This window comes from Ursus maritimus, unplaced genomic scaffold, assembly GCF_017311325.1.
Source record: "Ursus maritimus isolate PB19 unplaced genomic scaffold, ASM1731132v1 scaffold_29, whole genome shotgun sequence".
NCBI classification, from domain to species: domain Eukaryota; kingdom Metazoa; phylum Chordata; class Mammalia; order Carnivora; family Ursidae; genus Ursus; species Ursus maritimus.
In genome coordinates this window covers 5844293-5858175 of record NW_024425452.1, presented here as the reverse complement: position 1 = coordinate 5858175, position 13883 = coordinate 5844293, and the positions used below count along the sequence as shown (strand labels likewise).

At 46.1% G+C, this 13883-nt stretch overlaps 1 protein-coding gene and 1 long non-coding RNA gene across 5 annotated transcripts in view; one reads left to right on the top strand and one right to left on the bottom strand.

Moving 5' to 3' along the window:
• Positions 1-13883, top strand: part of PLA2G7 (phospholipase A2 group VII) — a 39687-nt gene that overhangs the window by 1414 nt on the left and 24390 nt on the right. The gene's annotated exons all lie outside the window — the stretch shown is intronic.
• Positions 9568-13883, bottom strand: part of LOC103664033 — a 14412-nt gene continuing 10096 nt past the window's right edge. The window contains exon 2 of the long non-coding RNA XR_568907.2: positions 9568-9878. This is a non-coding gene — a long non-coding RNA (uncharacterized LOC103664033). The remainder of the gene's footprint in view (positions 9879-13883) is intronic.

Here is a 13883-nt window from a genome sequence, read left to right as displayed (position 1 = left end):
GGTCCCCCAGAAGCTGGTGAGAAAACCCACCTCTTTGGCATTTTCCAGCCTGCACTCATTGCACATAGGCCCTGAGGGTTCCTTCCCTTCCCCCAGACATTCCTGCAGGAATTGATGCTGTGGATAGCATGGTGATGTGTTTTGTGAAGTGGGCCCTTTGTACTCCAGGCCACAGCGGGAGTTGTGAGGGATATTAATCTGGTTCAGCCACTCCTGTTACAGTTGGGAAATCCCTTCTGAGGTGTGATAAGGGCAAGGCTTTCCTGAAAACAGACCCCTCCCTGGGCAGCTGGTTCCTCATTTCCTCTCCATTGGATGTCTGTGCCCTTTGAACCTCAGTCGTGAGGAATGTGCATCCCAGTGAGGTTTCCAGGCTAATACGATTTTCCAGCCTTGAGACTCTCATCATAGAGCAGTAAGGAAAGTGCTAACTAGGTCCCCGAGCAGGAGTGGGACCCCTTGGGAATGTCAGCTGGAATTTAGGAATCTGTATTCCTTTCAGTGACACCCCAGAAAGTGGGTATTTCCTGGAAAGAAAGGTGATCATCAGGTTATTTATACCTTGGTTCATCTTAAGCCTGATCTGATAATTGGCTAGACTGACCTCTTGAGACTTTGAGAAATTTCCATGGAAGTGAAGCATTGAAGAGAAAGTATTGAGTGAAGAACACCTGAAGGGGAACATCTGGTTGTAAAATCGCATTGTCCTGGAATTCTGAGGACTCTGTTTTGAAGGCATGAGCAACAGATTCTTACTGCCTCTTGCTGTGAAGCGGGGCACCTGCGATGTGCCTTCGCTGTCACTTTGCTCCATTTACAGGTGTGACTCATAACCCACTAATAGAAACAGTCTAATATACATAGGCTTGTAGTCAAAACAACAACAACAACTTAAGCAGTTGAGGACAAAGAGAAAGCCTGCTATTAAGAATCAATACTGATTGGATTAAATGGGTCAGTTGATTCCTAGAACAAGCTTTGTTCATTCCTTCATTGACTTCAAGAGATATTTATTTTATTTATTTTTTTAAAGATTTTATTTATTTATTCGACAGAGATAGAGACAGCCAGCGAGAGAGGGAACACAAGCAGGGGGAGTGGGAGAGGAAGAAGCAGGCTCCCAGCAGAGGAGCCTGATGTGGGACTTGATCCCATAACGCCGGGACCACGCCCTGAGCTGAAGGCAGACGCCCAACCGCTGTGCCACCCAGGCGCCCCTCAAGAGATATTTATTGAGCACCTACTATGTGCCTGGCACTGAGTACAGAGCAGTGAGTAAGACAGATATGGTCTCCGTCCTTATGGAGTTCACATTCTAGAACTGAGGGACGAGCAAGGTAAATTCAGAAACTACAAGATGCTTTGGAGAAAAGGAAACAGTGCTGTCGTAGAGTACTGTGATATGTGTGGGTGTGTGTGTGTGTGTGTGTGTGTGAGAGAGAGAGAGAGAGAGAGAGAGTGCAAGAAAGACAGCAGGAAGGGGAAGGAGCAGAGGGAGAGGGGCAAGCAGACTCTACACTGAGCCGTGGAGTCCGACACGGGCTCAGTCCCACGACCCCAAGATCATGACCTGAGCCCAAACCAAGAGTCAGACGCTTTAACCAACTGAGCCACCCAGGTGCCTCCTTAGATTGGGTTTTAAGGAGAGATTTTTCTTTTTTTTCCTCTCTCTCTTTTTTTTTTTTTTTTAAGATTTTGTTTATTTATTTGAGAGAGAGAGAAAGAACAAGAGCGGGGAGGAGGGCAGAAGGAGAGGGAGAAGCAGACTCCACGCTGAGCAGGGAGCCCAATGCAGGACTCCATCCCAGGACCCTGGGATCATGACCTGAGCCGAAGGCAGACGCTTAACCCACTGAGCCACCCAGGCACCCCCGAAGGCGAAATTTTTCTGAGAGATGACCTGGAGATGAGCCCCCAGAATACCGACAGATTGTTCTGGTGCAGGGACCCACAATCACACAGTCCTAACAACAAGCTGAGTGTGTTCCGGGCATAGCTGGAGGGCAGTGCGGCTGGAGGGGTGAGGTTGAGGACCAGGGGCCAGGTCATGCAGGTAGGCTGAGTCGGCCGTCTGGACTTGAAGTGCAGTGGGTAGCCAGAGGCAGAGGCGGGACGTGATAGATTCAGGTTGGTTCAGAGGTTCCTGTGGGGGCCGTGTGAAGAGCGGATCACAGGAGGAGACCTGCTCCGGGTTTATTACAGTGACCCAGCCGACCGTGCTAGCAGTAGGTGGACGGAAGCTATTTCGGGTGGTAGAGTGGGAAGTTCTTTTAGGCTTCTCTCTCACATTTCTCATCTATCTAGCGACGATGACATTGCTACATCTGGTCCACTTCTCTCGTAAAAATAAATAAGCTAGTGATCACGCTCTAAGGGTAACGTAAGACTTTGTTACTATTATTTCCTAGTAATGTGTGACTTCGATTTCCTGTGCGTCATTTTCAAAGATTTTATAATAAATGTAATTCTTTTGACTTATTTTGTTCTTTACAATAAACTCTGTTTCTTGTATATAAAAACTATTTCGATCTGCTCAGGTTGAAAAATCTTAACTGAGAGTTACCCACAAAACACACCATCCTAGAATGGAGTGAAGCTAATGCTACCACACTAGCTGGCTTACTCTGGGGAGTTCAGGGTGATTAGGTAGAACTCCGAATAGAATATCTGAGTCTGGAAACTGGAATAAAAATTCAAAAGAAAGTTAGCAGGTTTGCCGTTGCCTGGACGTGGCTGTGTGCAGATATCTGAGTGCAAATATCTGTCGATAATCGAAAATCTATGCGAGCCAGCAGAATTTCTGGAGAGGGCTGTGAACCAGAGTTGAATAGGACTGTTTCCCTTAGTGAAGCATTCTCTCTCACAGGGGACTCTTGAACTTTCCCTGGTTGACCACTGACGAAATTTTAGAGGGCGGGGGAAGAGTTTTGAAGTTGTTTACCAACGAGGGTAGGGATGACCTTCTCAGGGACAGGACAACAAAGTGCCACAATGAGGCAACCCCGTTTCTCTTTCCTGCCTCATTGTGACATGCCGCTTACTAGGAGGAGGTGTGTTGCTGTGGAAGAAAACAGACGTCCTTCCTCACTTACACGGTGTGCCCTGGAGGACTCTGCTCTTGGTGACCTGACGGGCTCCCAGTTATCTTCACTTGCCAGACCCCATGCATGAGTTATCAGCCAGGGCATCTGATTTCGGCTTCAAGTGGCCGGTCTGGTGATTCAAACTGCAGACAAAATATGACAGAGATTGTGGGGTCTGGGTAGTCCCTTAGGGTGGGGAGTGGTTGGGGCATCTCTAAAGGAGAGGTTTTAGTTTCTCCTACAGGAGCCTAATTATTCTGTTTGATTTGTGCAATGTTTTGAAAATTTTTTTTTAAAGATTTTATTTATTTGACAGAGAGAGACAGCCAGCGAGAGAGGGAGCACAGTCAGGGGGAGGGGGAGAGGAAGAAGCAGGCTCCCAGCGGAGGAGCCTGATGTGGGGCTCGATCCCAGAACACTGGGATCACGCCCTGAGCTGAAGGCAGACGCTTAACAACTGAGCCACCTAGGTGCCCCGTAATGTTTTGAAATATTGAATTAGCAGCTATCCTTTAAAAATCAGGAGATTTTACATGGAAATACGATTTTCCAGCTTTTCTTGAAAAAAAAAAAAAGCTAGTGTTATGGAGCTCTCACCCTACACACACACACACACACACACACACACACACACACTGCATGCCGGCATCAACTGGAACAGGGTGGTGGCGTTCCTCTTTGGATGGGCTCCTTTGCCACAGTCCCCACCACTGTTTGGTCTGTCACTCCTGTCTGTTTAGCTCATTGAGTTGCCTGGCTGGCCCTCACAGCCTTCTGATCTTACCCCTCGGATTTAGGGCTGCCTGCCTGTCCTTCCCCCTTCTACCCGTATCCAATGCAGGAATCCCCTTCTCAGGATCCTTGCTGGGAGTCCCCAGACCTGCACTTCAGCTGCTCCTTTGCTAGAACAGGATACTTGTCGAAAAGCTCCTGCTACAGAGTCTGGGTTCACGTTCGTGCCCTTTTTCTGTAGAACTGCAGCGGTCATGTGCCATCCGGGTCTTCCCCAGAGCCAACACTCCTGGTTCCTTGAGCCCCTCCTCCTATGACTTTGTCGCCTTGTTCCCTCATCAGTCTGGTTATTGTTCAGCGGTTGTCCTTTTGAATAAACTCTCAGTTGTGAAAGCCCTTAAACAACCTGACCAGTTCAGTGAGATGTGGTTTCACTGGTGTGGAATATACGGCTGTGCTTCCAGGATGGTAGCAAACTGCCCAGGTTCTTAGGTCACTTTTAACATTTATGGCCTTAAAGCTATAAAGGACACCAAATATTTGGAAACCAGATGCAGATGAGTTTCCCTTTCCAAAATGGGTGTAGACTCGATTAATTTTATTTTATTTGCAGCGGTTAAGGACTTAACAGTGTCTGTTTTATTCAGTTATTCCCACAATAGGGAACTGCTGCTTATTTTGCTTTTTTGACCCTCTTTTCTTCGGTTGTGAAATGATTACACAAGAGTTGTATCGACTGTGCCTGAGATAAGAGGCTTTACACGCTTTTGCAGAAGTCACTTGAGAGTCTGACATTTGAGATAATGTGCAGGTGAAGTTTCGATTCTCTCAGCTAATACGGTAGAGAGAAAATAATATGAATAGGCAGGTACCGTCTTTTCTGTTTCCAAGTTTTAGTATTAGCAAGTATGAGGCAACTTTTTGCTGATACTTTTTAAAAGGAGTGCTATATCTTAGAAGAAGATGGAACCTTGGAGTCGGGCCACACCCATGCTTCCATTCCCCCCTCCCCGCCCCCCTGCACCCCTGTCAGGGGGCCAGTTAGTGATACTTGAATCCTGCTCATGACAGAGCACTCTCCCCACACTGTAAGGTACACATCACAGCAGCCTGATTATTAAAAAGTTCCTCCTTGTATTGACCAGGCATCCGCCTCCTTAATGCCAGTTTCAGAATGGAATAAGTATTTCTTCCTTAATTTAAATGAGGATATAGTTTCTCCAGTCTCCCTTTAGACCAGGGTCCCTCAGCCTCAGCATTACTGACCTTTTGGGCCAGATGTTTATGTTGTGCTGTCTGTCTTATGCACTGGATGTCTCGTAGCATCTCTGGCCTCAGCCCCCCAGATGCCAAGAGCTGTCCCCTCCCAGATGTGACAACCGAAAACGTCTCCAGATATTGCCAGATGTCTTCTGGGTGCCCCAGTTGAGATTCGCTGCTCTAGGATGAAGTTTAGCCTATTTCAGAATGAAGTAAATCCTGTTTCCTTATCAAAGAAGGCATAGTTGCTGAAAGATACTGCTTGTTGAAAAATGCATGAGGTCATTTACCTCTTATTATGAACAACGAGTTCTCACCAGATCCGGAACAGGGGAAGGAATGGGTATGTAAAGTTGCAGAGATTCGGACTTTCAAAGTTACGTCTTTCCATAATTTTTGAATATTTAAAGAATGAATATGCAACACTAATATAAAAGAATAACAAAATATACCGCAACTAAAAAAAAAAAGTAATATATTGCTTAGAATTCGGGGCTGGAAAATTGACAGCTTCCTGCCTTCGTCCTATTGTAAAATATCCAAAGCATAAGATTTGTTCTCTGCTTTCATTCTGTAACTTTATATGCTCTTTTAGTTTTCTATTGCTGTTGTAAGGATTTATCACAAATTTATTGGTTGATTTTTTTAAAGATTTATTTGTTTATTTTAGAGAAAAGTGGTGGGAGGGGCCAAGGGAGAGGGAGAGAGAGAATCTTCAAGCCAACGCCCTGCTGAGCTCGGAGCCCAGTTCCAGGCTTGATCCCAGAACCCTGGGATCATGTCTGAAATCAAGAGTCAGATGCCTCAACGCCGCCTAATCCAGGCACCCCACAAATGTATTGGTTTAAAGCAGCACAACCTTATTATCTTACAGTTCCGTAGGTCGGACGTCTAATACAACCTCACTGGGTTAAATCCTGGGAGCACCAGAAAGAATGCTCCGGGACACAGTTTCTATAAAGGGCCCAGCGTCTTTTAATTTTTTTATTTTAATTTTTTATTTTTTAGTAATCTTGACACCCAATGCAGGGCTCAGACTCACAATCCCGAGATCAAGAGTCACATGCTTTGGCGGCTGAGCCAGCCAGGTGCCCCACAAAGTGCCCAGTGTCTTCTCAGCATCCATGGGCCACTTGAGATAGCAGGGGGTGGCGAACCCTGAGAAATGTCCAACTTCACGGCCAGGAACATGACTTGTCCACATGTCGCAGGGCTAAGGGGTGTTAGCTCTCTGAATATGATGGAGGAAGTGTATGCCACCACTTGTGCTGTGAATTTGTACACTGAGCAATTTTAATAATGGTGATGGTGACATCAGCCAGCAAAGCTGCAGAAGGCCCAATCCAACCAGTTCTCCCATCAGACCTTCCCCCCTACCCCCCTTACCCCCCTCCCCCACCCCGACGGACCTGTTGGTTTGGTGTAGGTGGTCTCTGGCCACCTCACACAGGCACAGGTGCATGCTGGCGATGGGATGAAGGAACCACAGGCGGGGAGCATCACTGGGATCCGGCTCTTCATCTTGTCAGGCACACCCACGCCCACGGCAGTGGCCACCCTGCCTGTGCATTGCAGGAGTCCACAAGGCATTCAGAGAGCCGGGGGGCTGCCAGGGACTCTAATGTCCTCTGCGCCGAACCCCAGGCTCTTGGCCATAGCTTGGCCCTGATTGACCTGAGGCTCGCGTCACAGGACCCTCTGCGGCCACCCTCCCTCTTCCAGTTTTAAAGACCCTTGTGATTACATCAGGCCCCCTGGATAATCCCGGATAATCTGTTTTCAGGTCCTGTGATTAGCCACCTTAAGGCCACCTGTAACCTTGATTCCCCTTTGCCATGTAATGTTCTGGGGATTTGATGTGGAGATTTGGGGAGGGGGGAGTGTCATGGTGCTGCCAGCCATATCCTCCCATTCCAAAAGTTCATTAGAAAGAATTTGAGGAACAGAGTCCTGGTACTTGTGAAAGAGCCATTTCTTTTGTCTCTACCAAGAACAGAAGAGGTGGGGGGCGCCTGGGTGGCACAGCGGTTAAGCGTCTGCCTTCGGCTCAGGGCGTGATCCTGGCATTGTGGGATCGAGCCCCACATCAGGCTCCTCCACTATGAGCCTGCTTCTTCCTCTCCCACTCCCCCTGCTTGTGTTCCCTTCTCTCGCTGGCTGTCTCTATCTCTGTCAAATAAATAAATAAAATCTTTAAAAAAAAAAAAAAAAAAGAACAGAAGAGGTGGAAGGCACAGGCCCCCATATCTTGCCAGGATTGGGATTGACACCGATTTACTCATCAGCTCTTGACAAATTCTGGACTCAGGAGTGGACATTTTGCCTACTATCTTGGTTTGTCTTTTGTTTCAAAAAGGGAAATGATGCCTGATGAGAATTTACTAGTGACAGACAGGGAAACAGAGGGTTAGCAGAGGTCATGGTTTTATATAGAGATCTCAGCTGAGATTTGAAGAGCAAGTGGGAAACTGTGGCTTGAGGGAAAGACATTAAGTACACAGAAGAAAAGACAGTATCACCTTTTTTATAAAGTAATCTCTACCCCCAGTGTGGGGCTTGAACTCACGACCCTGAGATCGAGTCACATGCTCTACTGACTGAGGCCAGGCAGGCGCCCCCAGAAGGTATCAGCTTTTAAATGGACTGAAACAGAACGTGTTCTCTGAGCGCTCTTTAAAGGTCTTGTTGCTCTGCCGGGATGATATTTTATCCAGTGGTCAAGGAGTCGAGATTAAAGAAAATGCTCTTCAGGTTTTATTAGTTGGAAGAGTATTGATTTTTTTTAAGTAAATATTCTCTCTTGGAAAAGAGAAAAGTAGAAGGAAGCATTAAAAATTACCTTCCATTTCTAAGTACAGACTCTTCAAAGAGGGTCAGCTTTGTAAATGTTCGTTATTTCTCTTATATATTTTGGGTCTTCTTGTTCTTATTGTTGCCCCCCACATACACAGTCCCTTCTTGTTCGTCTTTTATGTTTCCGAGACCATGGATAATCCTCTTTATTCTCTCCATGATATTTTACTTAATATGAAACATAAATACTCTTCATGGTCGTACAAACTCCACTAAATATTCTTTTTAAATTATTTACTACTAGTAAGGCAATATGTTTGGTAGTAAAAGAAAATGTTGGAACATGATGGGAATACCACCATAATTCCATCACCCTTATTATATTAATAGTCTTTTAGGGTGAATTTTTACACAGAAAAATTTTATAATCTTTTTTCAATTAGGATTGCATGTAAGCTTACATCTTTCCATAATTTTTTTTAAAGATTTTATTTATTTATTTGACAGAGATAGAGACAGCCAGCGAGAGAGGGAACACAAGCAGGGGGAGTGGGAGAGGAAGAAGCAGGCTCATAGCCCAAGAGCCTGATGTGGGGCTCCATCCCATAATGCCGGGATCATGCCCTGAGCCGAAGGCAGACGCTTAACCGCTGTGCCACCCAGGCGCCCCCCTATGCGTCACTTCTTAACACTTAACACTGAAACATCTTGTCCATCTTCTTTTCCCAAATAGATTGAAGCTGCTCCCGGAAAAGGCCCAATACCCTTCACCTTTTCAAATGTCTCACAGTCCTAAGTACCTTCACAACACATTAGTGTGGTTTCGAACCCAGGTCTCTAGCTTGATTTCTTAGGTAAAGCTGTTTCGCTGTTTCACGCGATTTTATCATAAGCGAACGCCAATCCTCTATGGAAGTAAGACACATTTTAGATCAATATAGCCAAACATTTCCCATATTACTACAATGAGAACTGTGCTTCTTGCTTTTCTGAACAAAGGACTACTCCCAACGGCTGCAAGGCCCTGGCTTTCTCGGACACTGGCTTCTTTTAACTTCGGATGGCCATTGAGATGTCTGAGAGGATGATGAAGGGAGGCCTCTGAACCCAAACACAGAGGGATAATTCATAGGAAGTCTGTTCTCTTTCTACAGGAAAGGACCTTTTTCTCAACCGCAGGATTCGAGTTAGCTAGAACTGTATTTACGTTTGCAAACTAGGGCCCGGAAAAACATAATATTAACTTTGGACATTTACAGCTGGAGAATGCAAGGTGATGACCCTGCAACATTTTGTATGGCAATGTGACTGATCATAATGTTTGAAGGCTCGTTACTGACACCGCCAGCCAATACGACATTCTCACGGAGGGAGATGTACCTGGCCAGACAGATCAATAACTGGCAAACAAAAAGCTGGGAAACACGGGACTTATGAATCCGTTCTCTGAAATTTACCAAAGCATAGTCGGCAGTTCCAGTGGGGGTATAACTAGGTACCCTGATTCTTGGAAGGCAATCGGGCAAGCCTTGAACTGCCCATATCCTTTGATCTCAGTACACACACAAAAATCATATTCACAGGGAAGAAAAACCCTAAAAATAGAATGCATTACTGGTGTTCGTTCCAATTCTATTTATGAGAAGCAACACACACATACACACAGGGAAACCCTACAGAACCTCAAACAATAAGGGAATATCATCCACGGGATTTTATTCAGTTATTAACATGATATTTACAAAACGCTTCGTTATGACAGCAATGACTGGCCGAGTTGATCCTTCTGATTACAGGCTCGGGCCTTTCCTCTTGCCCTTGTCCAGAGCTTGACGGGACCCCATGTTCTCCACAAGAGCCCAGGTGCACCTGCCGTCCAGGGTTGGGCTCGCTGCTGCTGCAAACCTGATGACCTAGTGACCGGGGGGCAGGGTATTTTGATCCCAGCTTGACCACTGCTTTGCCGTGTGGGTCCAGGCCAGTTTTCCCCCTTTGGGGGCCTCAGCTTCCCTGTAGGTAAAACAAGGGGATTAGATTCGTTAGTGTCTCATGGTTTCACCAGAACTGGAGTAGTTTATGTTCATCTTTTTTTATTATGATTATTTCATGTTTTTTTAGAGAGAATGAGTAGGAGGGGCAGTGGGAGGGGGAGAGAGGGAGAATCTGAAGCAGACTCCATGCTAAGCGCAGAGCCCTATGCGGGGCTCAGTCTCAGGACCCAGAGATTATGACCCGAGCAGAACCAAGACACGGACACTTAACAGACTGGGCCACCCAGGCACCCTTTTTTATCTTTATCTGGAGCACAAAACCAGGCATCTTCGAAGCGTATTATTCTCTTTTGTTTGTCATCGTACACCTCAAACCCCCCTCTTCTCCCCACCGCCTGACGCTCTGAAACGCTCTTAAAAGCCTAGCACAATGCCTGGCTAATGGGTACTAACTTGAAATTGTAATAACACAAAACACTGATTATTTTTTTTGGAAAAAATACCTACGCCAGACTTTCTTTCTTTTTTTTTTTTAAGATTTTATTTACTTATTTGAGAGAGAGAGAGAGAAAGAGAGAGCACGAGCAAGGTGAGGGGCAGAGGAAGAAGCAGACTCCCTGCTGAGCAGGGAGCCTGATTCGACTCAGGACTCCATCCCAGGACCTCGGGGTCAGACGGGCGCCAAAGGCAGACGCTTAACCTACTGAGCCACCCAGGTGCCCCTACCCCAGACTTTCAAAATGAAATGAAGCACACCTTTCTCCTAAAATTACTGCTCCAAAACAAAGCCTCAAATTAGTATTATCTCTGAATTGGGCCCAAAATCTCTAAGGGTCCAGCTTCTTTCTGACAGGAAGCCATTTGTTTACATTTTGGTGCTCAAGTAAAGAGCTAGGGTTTTGGGTTTTTCTTTTATTTTTCTTCCTACTCAAGCAGTGCATGTTGCTTGTTGACAGATTAGCAAAGTACGTGTTATAAAGAAATCTAGAACGACCTATAATCCTGCCTCTTAAATATAACCACTGAAAACATTCTAGCTTTATATTCATCTGGACTTTTTTTTTCTACTTGTGTATAAACACACATCTTTAAATGAAAATGAGAGCATATTATACTGGTAGTTTCTATCCAGATACCTCACAGGGCTGGGCTTGTTGATCAAGCCTCCAAAACCTACCAGTCCCTGGAGTCAGTAAATCACGCCAAGCCTCAGTGTTGCTAACTGTAAAATGGGGGTAATAGTACCTGCCTAACTCTACTCGTTGTGAGGACTAGCGATTACATTACGTACATAGCTAGACAGCGTTGGCACATAGTAGGTGCTCGGTGACCGTCGTTGATACCTCATTTCACCTTTTTAAATTTCTTAACTAAATCAGGAATCAGGTTTTGGATTCAGAGGGTCTGAGTTGCAGTCAAAATACTTCTTTGTTTATCTTTAGGAGTTTCTTTTTTTTTTTTTTTTAAGATTTTATTTATTTGACAGAGATAGAGACAGCCAGCGAGAGAGGGGACACAAGCAGGGGGAGTGGGAGAGGAAGAAGCAGGCTCATGGCGGAAGAGCCTGATGTGGGGCTCGATCCCAGATCGCCGGGATCACGCCCTGAGCCGAAGGCAGACGCTTAACCGCTGTGCCACCCAGGCGCCCCTATCTTTAGGAGTTTCTGCTAGTATTCAAGCAGACAAAAACCAAAGCCAACAAGTTGAGACACTGGAAAACCAATCCCTGAGTCTCTTCTCAGATGCTTATGATATGCTAAGCAGGAACGTTGGTCGATGCTTCCAGAAGCATGCTTCATCAAGTCTCCCTCCGGGTCCAGGGTGTTCTCATTCAGGTTTTTAGACACTGTAAAACTCTTATTCCTTCTGCGGCTTTTTGTAGGACATCACTAGCTTAATTTTAAAAGGGCTTCTTGTCCAGAATTGCCCGTTCACTGTTAAACCTCCTGGAAGAGGACCGGCTTCTATTGTCGCAAGCATAGAGAAAAAAAAATGGCTTCGAAAAAGGAACACATTTCCCGTTTTGTTTTTAATGATGAGAAGAAGTTGCATCTCCAGAATAGAACTGTTTGCATCCCTTGAGTATTATCTATTACCCAGCTCTCTCAAACTGCAGAAGTTACATGGCAAACTATGCTCTGAATAATTCAGATGCCTAGTTTATAGACTCTCTCTCCTTCACGGCAGTGCTGAATGGAAGCTTGGCTGCCAGAGGGTGCTGGGGTAGCCAGAGTGGATTACTGCCCCCAGGATCGGACTCGAAGGACTTTGAAAGGCCTTTTTTTCTCCAAAGCACTTCTTCCCCAAAGTATATGATTCTTTCCTTTAGAGTAAATTTTCAGGGGCTTTGATAGGATGCCCCCAGGAGACCTTGGTTAAAAGAAAGGGCTGTTATTTGGAAGTTGATGAGGAAACCAGAACCTCTTAGCAGCTTGTTAGACTAGGGAGCTGTTACCTTGAAAAGCCAGGTAAGGAGTTGAAGGGAGGAACATTTCCTAAGTCTTGAGAAGCAGGTGGTAGAGAAGAAGAGGTACCCTGGCCTTATGAGGGCCCTGGCAGGCTGCAGAGGGGAAGAAGGCCAGTGAATACAAAGTTCCCCCAAGAAATATAGGAGAAATGCTAGTTATAGTGTTTAGGGGTTGTTAGAGCCCTTAATGAAACTATAAGATCTATTTGGCGAACCACCAGGGGACAAAGGGGATGATGATGAAGGATGCCTTTCCTGTTCCCATCTCAAGGTCTTGATTGACGGACAACCTTTCTTCCTTTAATATTTATTAAGTAACTACTTACTTAGGGGCAAGGCATGCTGGTAGCAATGCAAAATGAGTATGCTAACATTTGCATTTAGCTATATGCAAAAACACTGTTTTACATATATTCATCATTTAACCTCGTGTTATCATTATCCTCAGCCCCATTTTACAGATGAGGAAATAAGGCACAGAATGATTCCTTAGTTTGCAGGGGGTCACACTACTAGCATCAAGGTAAGGATTCAGACCCAGGGAGTTGGGTTCTAGGCACTGACAACCAAGTAATTGACCCCTACCCATTTCAGTGTCTGGAAAAGTCACCCCTGGTGTGAAATCATCCGGGCATGTGTTTCTGGGCTACCTGGTAGCCCACGCCAAAAAGAAGATCGGATCCTTCCTCCTCATTCAAGAAGTATTTCCTACGGCTTGCTGTCTACTGGGCCCTTTGTTAAGCTAACTTAACAATAATACAACAGTAAGTGGCCCGTGAGACCGATCCCTGCCCTGGAGTTGCTCACAGGCTTCTGGGTGAAGCAGTTCTGTCCACAGAGCCTCGTAGCAGCGGCTGCCAGGTGCCCACACGGAGACCTGTACGGGCCGCTGCAAGGGCGGAGGGGGCGGACTTCTGTGTGGCTGGTGGCTCCGTGGCCGGACTCTGCCCAGACACAGGAGCCTCTGCTCGCTGAGGAGGGAAGCGCCTTCCTCTCTGCTGCCCTTGAGGAGCCAGGCCCAGAGGAGGCCTCCTTTCTTGACTGTAGGGAAACCTTGGTGATGACTGCCCACTGCTTTGGACCCAGCTGTCTTGCCACCAGCGGGGGACAGTCTTGGCCCAGCTTTCCCCCCCAGGGAGCACACAGCCTGAGGCAGCCGTGGAGGGCAGTGCCTTCTGTGGCGCTGGGAAGGTGGAGGAAGGAGAGCGATCCCATTTGGGTCCTTCTGTCACTCGGTACGCTGGGCTCAAAGGAAGAAGACCTGCCCTCCAGTCCTGCCTGCAGATGGTGACCGTGTGACTTCAGGCTGGAGCTGCAGCCTGTCTTTCACTGATCTTCTTCCCCCAAAATGAAAAATGCAGGGTGCTAATATCTGCTTCTCGGTTATGTCCACTGCACCTTTATTCCCACGACATTTTGTAAGGAGTCTGTTACAGCGTTCATCACAATCGTTTGAAAGTCTCTCAACCCACTGGAATTTTGAAGATAAAAATCACATTTATTTTAAAACCTTTGTTTATTTATTTATTTATTTATTTATTTATTTATTTATTTATT